Raw genomic sequence first — 11,749 nt, forward strand, 5'->3', positions numbered from 1 at the left:
TCCGGAAAAGCGCGCTGCAACCACCACCAGGTAAACCGCATGCGCCCCCGTAAAAATCCTAAAATTCGGGCAACCCCAAAACCCTCCCGCCTCCCAACCCACACACAAAACACATAATCAGCAACCAAAACACATAATGTATTACGCACCCGCAGCGGATAAGCCGGAAAATACAAAAACAAAAACTGCAAAACATCACCCCGACAACCCGGACCACAAAACACCTCCAGGACATCCCGAAACCAGTCCACCAACCCCTGTAACCGGACACAAAAATAAATTACATGCACCTGCGATTCACTTAAACCACAATGAACACACGCCCCAGAATCACGCAAGCCAAGCATACACAACCGCTCATTTGTCGCCAGCGACAAATGCAGAACCCGAAACAGCAATTCACGCTGCTGAGGCGCCAAGAACCGCGCCCCCAAACACGACCAAATACCACCCCAATCCCAACACGGGAATAAGCCCTCCACTCGAGGCCGCACACGGGGCAACAACACCCCATACACAGCCTTGCACGAGAAAGACAGAAACCCAGGATGGCGGCAGAGCTCCCGAAGAATCCCCACGGCCCAAGGATAAACAGGGGGGTAAACAAGGCCACCTCCTGACAAACCCCCAATTCAACCAAAAAACTGAAGCGAAGCGAGCAGAAAAAAACACCCAGCGTATTCAACCCCCCACCGAGAGCCAGCCCCCGACGCAACGAGACCCAGAAGAGGGCCTTGGCCTTCGTGAAGACGTCAGGAATGCCAACACCCACCCTCTCTCACCCCTAACACCAACGTCGAACGGCGCACCGGTTGATAACGCCCACACCATACATATCTATACACCACACTCTCCAAACTCAAGGCCTTCCGACGATCCAACGGGAAACATCGAGCCACAAACCAGACACGCGACAAGACCTTACACGCAACAAGCAGTCCCCTCTGATAAATCGTCAAGGGACGACGCGACAAAAGGCCAACTGCAACACCAACCGACCGAGAGACAGCACCCCAATTCCACTCCAAAGAGTGGTCATAGGAGGCAAACCAAGTAACCCCAAGAACCCGAATCGAGGAGACCACCGGAAACCACGACCTATCCCACACCAGGCGGGAGGCCCACGCACCGATCCCCATCAACCCCGACTTCGCCCGATTAAGAACGGCCCCCGTGGCGGCCTCAAACCGCAGGAGAACGTCCTGGACAGCTTTAACAGAATCCTCCGAAGCTACAAATAGAATGGTGTCGTCAGCATACCCGCAAACGGGTAGCCGGAGACCGGACGGCAGACAAGGAGGCACAATCAAGGAACACGCTTTCACCGCCCGGAAAAGGGGTTCCTGAAAAATCACATACAAAAGCATGGACATGGGACACCCCTGACGAACAGAACGGCAAATAGGAAAAAATGAGCTAAAAAACCCATTCACACAAACGCGACTGCGACTCCGGACATACAACAAACGGACCCACCCCACAAACACCACCGGAAAACCAAGCCTCTCCATAGCACTAAAAACAAACTCTAAAGACACCCGATCAAAGGCCTTGGACCAGTCCAAGCTGATCATAGCCGCCGAAAGCCGATACTCGGACGCATAGAGAAGCACGTCACGAAGTAAGGCATTGCAATGCATCAGGGCACGGCCAGGCACACCACAAAATTGCTCCATAGAGACCACCGACGCAACGACACCCCGACATCGACGCGCTAAAACCTTAGAAAGAATTTTATAATCAACATTTAAGAGCGTAATAGGCCTCCAATTAGAAAACAACTGCAAATCGCCCGGCTTCGGGAGCAGACGCACGATCCCGTCACAAAAGGAATCAGGCAGAGCACCCAAATGCAAACACGCCTGCACCACTTCCAAAAGCACCCCCCCCCCAACACATCCCAAAAGGTAAGGTAAAACTCAATGGGCAGGCCATCTGCACCCGGCACTCTCCCAGAACGAAACGACCGAACCACCTCCAGGAGCTCCACCGTGGAAACATCCTGCACCAACCGGTCACACTCCGAGCGCGACAAACCGGGGAAGCACCTGTCCAAAAAGGAACCCGCGAGCACACTATCTCCATGCACCTCCCCATAGAGTGCCTCCAACTCCTGCCGGGCGGTAAGCAGAACACCCTCTGTGCTAGAAATCACAGACCCATCAGGCCGCCGAAGGCCCTTGAGAAGAACTGAACCCCTAGCAGCCTTCTCCCTCCCTAAAAGAAAGGGAGAGAGCCTCTCCCCATCCACCCGCTCAGCTACACGAGCACGCACGCGAACACCGTCAGCCAACACCGCACGCAAATCACAAATACGCTCCTTACACTCAGCAATCTCACTAAAGCAGTCAACCCCAGCATTCAACCGCACATATAAAGAAGACAAACGCGCCTGAAGTAACCGCAGCAGACCAAACCTCCCGGCAGCCTCCCGCTTAGCAACAATCCCAAAAAACCTCCGACACTCCACCTTTCACCACTCCCACCAAACGAACAAAGAGGAGAAATCAGCCTTCCGGGCAACGATGCCAACCCACCAAGCCCGAAACTGCGCACAAATACGTGGACAACGCAATAACCGACAATTGAGTTTCCACCACCCAGGCCCCACCCGCACCTGACTCCGGACACCAACCCGGACAACCACCAAACAATGATCCGAGAAAGCCACCGGGACCGTGCGAAAATAAAAAACCGAACACTCCCCACCAGAAACATAGAACCTATCCAACCTAGAACTCGCCCCACGCGCAGCGAAGGTATACTCCAACGAGCTGCCACACAAAACAGCTGCATCGCGAAACCCGCACGCACGCAAAACCTCAATTAAAGCGGCCGAAACATTCCGAGGGTGAGCACTAGAGCAATCCCTCACACACGTAACACAATTAAAATCCCCCCCAAAGATCAAATCCCTCGTATCATGCCGCAGGTATGGCAAAAGCCCCTCCCGAAAAAACAGCTCCCGGTCCTGACGATGCGCCACCCCAGAAGGGGCGTACACTGTCAATAACGGAATCACAACCCCCAAATACTCAGCCCGAACAAACAAGACCCGCCCTTCTTCATCCATTTCCGTGTGAAGCACGGAAATAGATGCCCTCCGCGAAAACAACATCAGCGTTCCCCCAAAGGCTGTCCTCGGCGGGTTCAACACAACATGATACTCAGCACACAACCCCTGCAACACAGACACATCCCGAACATTGTGCTCTTGGATCAGAGCCACATCCACCCGCTGCTCTCGAAGCACATCCACAAGGCCCAATTGGACCGCCAAAGCATTCAGTCCACAAACATTCAAAGACGCACAAACAATAGCAGGCGCCATCGAACCCATTAATGACCCCCAGCCTCTCCAGGACCACCAGAGGGCACAGAGCCACCCACTGCAGAAGCGCCGTCATCATCCTGAGGCTCAAACTGCCGCCGCCCCACCGTCGGGGAATCCACCATAATGCCGGGCCTCTGATCCCGCAGGAGGCGGACAGTGCCGGCATCACCCAGCGAAGCACGCCGAGACCCCGCTGCCACTGACCAGTATCACCAACGTCCACCACCGACGAGGAATTCTTGCTGCCAACCGGCACTGCATCACTTCCGGAACCCATATCAGACACAGGAGAATTAGGAGGAGGAGGGGGGGCACCACCCAAGGCACAACTCCGCGAAGCCTCAATCCGTTTGCCAGGGGGCTCTCGACTGCGTGAGCGCGCCCCCGCAACGCGCTTCCGGTGAGGAGCAAGGGAGGTCAACGCCCCCTCATGGAACGCACCCTCAGGGGGAGCAGAAAGCGGACTCGCAATGCATGCAACAGGAACGCCGGCACCAACGACGATGCTTCCATCACCCTCAGCGAATGCATCGCCTACAACGGGAGGCACCGAGACGACACTCCCAACACCACGCCCATTCACCAACGAATCACCAGGAACAGGATGCACCTCCACATCCACCGGAAGTAGAGGAATCAGGAGCAGCCACGTCCTCCACCACAGCTGGCACAGGAGACACTACAGGCACAGACGAACCAGCAGAAACAACAGTCGCAGGTGCACCACCAGGCACAACAGTCGCAGGTGCACCACCAGGCACAACAGTCGCAGGTGCACCACCAGGTACAGCAGTCACAGGTGCACCACCAGGCACAGCAGTCGCAGGTGCACCACCAGGCACAGCAGTCGCAAGTGCACCACCAGGCACAGCAGTCGCAGGTGCACCACCAGGCACAGCAGTCGCAGGTGCACCACCAGGCACAGCAGTCACAGGTACACCACCAGGCACAGCAATCGCAGGTGCACCACCAGGCGCGGCAGTCACAGGTGCACCACCAGGCACTGCAGTCGCAGGTGCACCACCAGGCACAGCAGTCGCAGGTGCACCACCAGGCACAACAGTCGCAGGTGCATCACCAGGCACAACAGTCGCAGGCGCACCACCAGGCACAACAGTCGCAGGTGCACCACCAGGCACAACAGTCACAGGTGCCCCACCATTCACACCCCCACGCCGAGGACCGGCCAGGGATGCACCATCCTCACGGAGGGGTGGATTCCGTCCTCTGCCTCTGGGGGGGCGTGGACGTCGGGCTCTGGCTGCCAGTAGCTGTTTGTCGCTGACTGGTGGTGGTTGCTCGTTGCTGTGGGGCGCCAGCTGACTGAGGCGGAGGTCAGCAATATGGCGGCGGCTGGTGGTGGCCGCATCCGCCGTGTGAATACTGCTCGGCTGGAGTTCTCTGCGCCGGTGGATTGGGACCTAGTGGCGGCTGCGCTTTTGGATGTCCTTCAGGTGGATATTAAGGATCTCCTCGGTCTCGAGAAATTTTCTCCCACTCGCGTGGCGGTGACGTTTGCCACGTCACCTGGATACGAGCGGTTTGTGGGGTGTTGGAACGAGCGGACGACTCCCCTTCCTCATTCGGCTGTGTCTGTGACTGTCTCTGATCCGTGGGGTCCACTGACCTTTGTGTGCGTGCACGGGGTACCTGTTACGTTTCCTGAGGTGGAGCTTTCTTCTGTGTTTACGAGGTATGGTACGGTGTTGCATCATCGGTACAACTTGTTTAGTGCCGGGCGGCTGCGGGGCCTCCGGCTGGGTACTCGCACGCTGCATATGCGCCTCAAGGAGCCCAGCCCCTCCAAGGTTATGTGCTGTGGTCTTCCGCTCCGAGTTTTCTATCCGGGGCAGGCCCGAACGTGCTTCCGCTGTGGGGAGGAGGGCCATGACGCTGCCCAGTGTGAGGTTCCTCGAATGGAGACTGCTTCTGTATTCAGTGTGGGGGATTTTCCCCCCTCCGTGAGGATGGTGCATCCCTGGCCGGTCCTCGGGGTGGGGGTGTGAATGGTGGGGCACCTGTGACTGTTGTGCCTGGTGGTGCACCTGCGACTGTTGTGCCTGGTGGTGCGCCTGCGACTGTTGTGCCTGGTGGTGCACCTGCGACTGTTGTGCCTGGTGGTGCACCTGCGACTGCTGTGCCTGGTGGTGCACCTGCGACTGCAGTGCCTGGTGGTGCACCTGCGACTGCCACGCCTGGTGGTGCACCTGCGATTGCTGTGCCTGGTGGTGTACCTGCGACTGCTGTGCCTGGTGGTGCACCTGCGACTGTTGTGCCTGGTGGTGCACCTGCGACTGTTGTGCCTGCTGGTTCGTCTGTGCCTGTAGTGTCTCCTGTGCCAGCTGTGGTGGAGGACGTGGCTGCTCCTGATTCCCGTCTTCTACTTCCGGTGGATGTGGAGGTGCATCCTGTTCCTGGTGCTTCGTTGGTGAATGGGCGTGGTGTTGGGAGTGTCGTCTCGGTGCCTCCCGTTGTAGGCGATGCATTCGCTGAGGGTGATGGAAGCATCGTCGTTGGTGCCGGCGTTCCTGTTGCATGCATTGCGAGTCCGCTTTCTGCTCCCCCTGAGGGTGCGTTCCATGAGGGGGCGTTGGCCTCCCTTGCTCCTCACCGGAAGCGCGTTGCGGGGGCGCGCTCACGCAGTCGAGAGCCCCCTGGCAAACGGATTGAGGCTTCGCGGAGTTGTGCCTTGGGTGGTGCCCCCCCCCCCCCCTCCTCCTCCTAATTCTCCTGTGTCTGATATGGGTTCCGGAAGTGATGCAGTGCCGGTTGGCAGCAAGAATTCCTCGTCGGTGGTGGACGTTGGTGATACCTGGTCAGTGGCAGCGGAGTCTCGGCGTGCTTTGCTGGGTGATGCCGGCACTGTCCGCCTCCTGCGGGATCAGAGGCCCGGCATTATGGTGGATTCCCCGACGGTGGGGCGGCGGCAGTTTGAGCCTCAGGATGATGACGGCGCCTCTACAGTGGGTGGCTCTGTGCCCTCTGGTGGTCCTGGAGGGGCTGGGGGTCATTAATGGGTTCGATGGCGCCTGCTATTGTTTGTGCGTCTTTGAATGTTCGTGGTCTGAATGCTTTGGTGGTCCAATTGGGCCTTGTGGATGTGCTTCGGGAGCAGCGGGTGGATGTGGCTCTGATCCAAGAGCACAATGTTCGGGATGTGTCTGTGTTGCAGGGGTTGTGTGATGAATATCATGTTGTGTTGAACCCGCCGAGGACAGCCTTTGGGGGAACGCTGATGTTGTTTTCGCGGAGGGCATCTATTTCCGTGCTTCACACGGAAATGGATGAAGAAGGGCGGGTCTTGTTTGTTCGGGCTGAGTATTTGGGGGTTGTGATTCCGTTATTGACAGTGTACGCCCCTTCTGGGGTGGCGCATCGTCAGGACCGGGAGCTGTTTTTTCGGGAGGGGCTTTTGCCATACCTGCGGCATGATACGCGGGATTTGATCTTTGGGGGGGGATTTTAATTGTGTTACGTGTGTGAGGGATTGCTCTAGTGCTCACCCTCGGAATGTTTCGGCCGCTTTAATTGAGGTTTTGCGTGCGTGCGGGTTTCGCGATGCGGCTGTTTTGTGTGGCAGCTCCTTGGAGTATACCTTCGCTGCGCGTGGGGCGAGTTCTAGGTTGGATAGGTTCTATGTTTCTGGTGGGGAGTGTTCGGTTTTTTATTTTCGCATGGTCCCGGTGGCTTTCTAGGATCATTGTTTGGTGGTTGTCCGGGTTGGTGTCCGGAGTCAGGTGCGGGTGGGGCCTGGGTGGTGGAAACTCAATTGTCGGTTATTGCGTTGTCCACGTATTTGTGCGCAGTTTCGGGCCTGGTGGGTTGGCATCGTTGCCCGGAAGGCTGATTTCTCCTCTTTGTTCGTTTGGTGGGAGTGGTGTAAGGTGGAGTGTCGGAGGTTTTTTGGGATTGTTGCTAAGCGGGAGGCTGCCGGGAGGTTTGGTCTGCTGCGGTTACTTCAGGCGCGTTTGTCTTCTTTATATGTGCGGTTGAATGCTGGGGTTGACTGCTTTAGTGAGATTGCTGAGTGTAAGGAGCGTATTTGTGATTTGCGTGCGGTGTTGGCTGACGGTGTTCGCGTGCGTGCTCGTGTAGCTGAGCGGGTGGATGGGGAGAGGCTCTCTCCCTTTCTTTTAGGGAGGGAGAAGGCTGCTAGGGGTTCCGTTCTTCTCAAGGGCCTTCGGCGGCCTGATGGGTCTGTGATTTCTAGCACAGAGGGTGTTCTGCTTACCGCGCGGCAGGAGTTGGAGGCACTCTATGGGGAGGTGCATGGAGATAGTGTGCTCGCGGGTTCCTTTTTGGACAGGTGCTTCCCCGGTTTGTCGCGCTCGGAGTGTGACCGGTTGGTGCAGGATGTTTCCACGGTGGAGCTCCTGGAGGTGGTTCGGTCGTTTCGTTCTGGGAGAGTGCCGGGTGCGGATGGCCTGCCCTTTGAGTTTTACCTTACCTTTTGGGATGTGTTGGGGGGGGTGCTTTTGGAAGTGGTGCAGGCGTGTTTGCGTTTGGGTGCTCTGCCTGATTCCTTTTGTGATTTGTGACGGGATCGTGCGGCTGCTCCCGAAGCCGGGCAATTTGCAGTTGTTTTATAATTGGAGCCCTATTACGCTCTTAAATGTTGATTATAAAATTCTTTCTAAGGTTTTAGCGCGTCGATGTCGGGGTGTCGTTGCGTCGGTGGTCTCTAGGGAGCAATTTTGTGGTGTGCCTGGCCGTGCCCTGATGCATTGCAATGCCTTACTTCGTGACGTGCTTCTCTATGCGTCCGAGTATCGGCTTTCGGCGGCTATGATCAGCTTGGACTGGTCCAAGGCCTTTGATCGGGTGTCTTTAGAGTTTGTTTTTAGTGCTATGGAGAGGCTTGGTTTTCTGGTGGTGTTTGTGGGGTGGGTCCGTTTGTTGTATGTCCGGAGTCGCAGTCGCGTTTGTGTGAATGGGTTTTTTAGCTCATTTTTTCCTATTTGCCGTTCCGTTCGTCAGGGGTGTCCCATGTCCATGCTTTTCTATGTGATTTTTCAGGAACCCCTTTTCCGGGCGGTGAAAGCGTGTTCCTTGATTGTGCCTCCTTGTCTGCCGTCCGGTCTCCGGCTACCCGTTTGCGGGTATGCTGACGTTTGATACATTCTATTTGTAGCTTTGGATGATTCTGTTGAAGCTGTCCAGGACGTTCTCCTGCGGTTTGAGGCCGCCACGGGGGCCGTTCTTAATCGGCCGAAGTCGGGGTTGATGGGGATCGGTGCGTGGGCCTCCCGCCTGGTGTGGGATAGGTCGTGGTTTCCGGTGGTCTCCTCGATTCGGGTTCTTGGGGTTACTTGGTTTGCCTCCTATGACCACTCTTTGGAGTGGAATTGGGGTGCTGTCTCTCGGTCGGTTGGTGTTGCAGTTGGCCTTTTGTCGTGTCGTCCCTTGACGATTTATCAGAGGGGACTGCTTGTTGCGTGTAAGGTCTTGTCGCGTGTCTGGTTTGTGGCTCGATGTTTCCCGTTGGATCGTCGGAAGGCCTTGAGTTTGGAGAGTGTGGTGTATAGATATGTATGGTGTGGGCGTTATCAACCTGTGCGCCGTTCGACGTTGGTGTTAGGGGTGAGAGAGGGGGGTGTTGGCATTCCTGACGTCTTCACGAAGGCCAAGGCCCTCTTCTGGGTCTCGTTGCGTCGGGGGCTGGCTCTCGGTGGGGGGTTGAATACGCTGGGTGTTTTTTTCTGCTCGCTTCGCTTCAGTTTTTTGGTTGATTTGAGGGTTTGTCAGGAGGAGGCCTTGTTTACCCCCCCCCCCCCCTGTTTATTCTTGGGCTGTGGGGATTCTTCGGGAGCTCTGCCGCCATCCTGGGTTTCTGTCTTTCTCGTGCAAGGCTGTGTATGGGGTGTTGCTGCCCCGGGTGCGGCCTCGAGTGGAGGGCTTATTCCCGTGTTGGGTTTGGGGTGGTATCTGGTCGTGTTTTGGGGCGCGGTTCTTGGCGCCTCAACAGCGTGAATTGCTGTTTCGGGTTCTGCATTTGTCGCTGGCGACAAATGAGCGGTTGTGTATGCTTGGCTTGCGTGATTCTGGGGCGTGTGTTCATTGTGGTTTAAGTGAATCGCAGGTGCATGTATTTTATTTTTGTGTTCGGTTACAGGGGTTGGTGGACTGGTTTCGGGATGTCCTGGAGGTGTTTTGTGGTCCGGGTTGTCGGGGTGATGTTTTGCAGTTTTTGTTTTTGTATTTTCCGGCTTATCCGCTGCGGGTGCGTAATACATTATGTGTTTTGGTTGCTGATTATGTGTTTTGTGTGTGGGTTGGGAGGCGGGAGGGTTTTAGGGTTGCCAGAATTTTAGGATTTTTACGGGGGCGCATGCAGTTTACCTGGTGGTGGTTGCAGCGCGCTTTTCCGGAGGAGTTTGGTCGGTGGTTCACAGATCCCTATGTTCGTGGGGTTGCCTTTGGGTCGGCGGGTGCCTTGGTGGGAAGGTGATGTTCTCGTCTTGGGTGGGGTTGGGGTGTCGTTGGGGGTTTAGAGGGGTTGGGGGGTTTCGGGGTTTGCTTTGCTATGCGCTCCCTTTCTGCTTCTTTGGGTGTCCTTGGCGGGGGTTGCGTGTGGTTGTGTGTCTCCCCCCTTGACATGCTGCTGCTCCTGTGTGTGTGTGGTGTGTTTCCGTACCTCCGGGTGCCGGTTGTGTCCGTATGCGTGTGGGTGTGTGGTATTGAAGGGGGTTTTGGCTCCTGCGTGGGCCTGGGTTTTCTGCTGTACTGTTTTCTACTGTTCTTTTTGTGGCCGTGTTTCGCTTTGGCCTGTAACCCATTATTTTGTGTGCTTGGGTGCAGTGTGGTGTGCCGTGGTGGTGTGGGTGGTATGAGTGTGTTTGTCTTGTTGTTTAGGGTGTGTTTAGTGTGTGTGTACATAATTTCGTCTCATTTAGTGTATGTCATTTTCCTGGGTAGCGCGTGTATGGTCCTGTGCTCCTTTGTTCTTCTGTGTGTGTGGTAGGCGTGGTTTTGTGCACGTGATTCTATATCCACATCTGTGTATGTTTTATGTTATTGGTTCCAGGTGTGTTTACATGTTATTTATGTACTTTATTGTTTTCTTTCTTTTCATGTAATTTTCTTTGCCATGTTCTGTGTTGCTATGTGGATATGGACTGTTTAGCCTATTGTTTCCATGTACTGTTTTAGCACTTATTTCCCTGTACTGTTTAGCCCATTGCTTCAATGCGTTTTTATTTTGTTCAGCGCTTGAGTTTGTTTTGCGGTTACTGTTATTGTTTAGTGTACAGACTGTTTATTCCTGTGTACTGTTCCTTCATTGGTATACTTGATGTGTACAGGTTTGCGTTGTTTTGTGTGTTCTTGTATTTGTGTAATTTATAAAAAAAAAAAAAAAAAATCCTCACGGAGGGGGGGAAAATCCCCCACACTGAATACAGAAGCAGTCTCCATTCGAGGAACCTCACACTGGGCAGCGTCATGGCCCTCCTCCCCACAGCAGAAGCACGTGCGGGCCTGCCCCGGATAGAAAACTCGGAGCGGAAGACCACAGCACATAACCTTGGAGGGGATGGGCTCCTTGAGGCGCATATGCAGCGTGCGAGTACCCAGCCGGAGGCCCCGCAGCCGCCCGGCACTAAACAAGTTGTACCGATGACGCAACACCGTACCATACCTCGTAAACACAGAAGAAAGCTCCACCTCAGGAAACGTAACAGGTACCCCGTGCACGCTCACAAAGGTCAGTGGACCCCACGGATCAGAGACAGTCACAGACACAGCCGAATGAGGAAGGGGAGTCGTCCGCTCGTTCCAACACCCCACAAACCGCTCGTATCCAGGTGACGTGGCAAACGTCACCGCCACGCGAGTGGGAGAAAATTTCTCGAGACCGAGGAGATCCTTAATATCCACCTGAAGGACATCCAAAAGCGCAGCCGCCACTAGGTCCCAATCCACCGGCACAGAGAACTCCAGCCGAGCAGTACTCACACGGCGGATGCGGCCACCACCAGCCGCCGCCATATTGCTGACCTCCGCCTCAGTCAGCTGGCGCCCCACAGCAACGAGCAACCACCACCAGTCAGCGACAAACAGCTACTGGCAGCCAGAGCCCGACGTCCACGCCCCCCAGAGGCAGAGGACGGAATCCTGAATAATAACAAATTCTGCTTTCAGACAACACTCAGCCCCCTTGTTTAACTCCCTAAACATGCTAAACATAATCTCACTTTACAAATTCTCTTGTGTCAACTACATTTACAAAACCCTGTTCTTAAATGCAAATCCTGCTCTGAAACTCTCCCTGGACAGATGTAATAGGACCCATTATCACCACACCAGAAATAAATATCTCTTTGATATCCCCAGAGTCAAACTTAATTTGTGTAAACACTCTATGCAAATAAAGTAACCCAGTCTATGGAACTCACTCCCTATTGAATTGAAAAGCTG

Source organism: Procambarus clarkii, chromosome 13 (assembly GCF_040958095.1).
Source record: "Procambarus clarkii isolate CNS0578487 chromosome 13, FALCON_Pclarkii_2.0, whole genome shotgun sequence".
Lineage (NCBI taxonomy): Eukaryota > Metazoa > Arthropoda > Malacostraca > Decapoda > Cambaridae > Procambarus > Procambarus clarkii.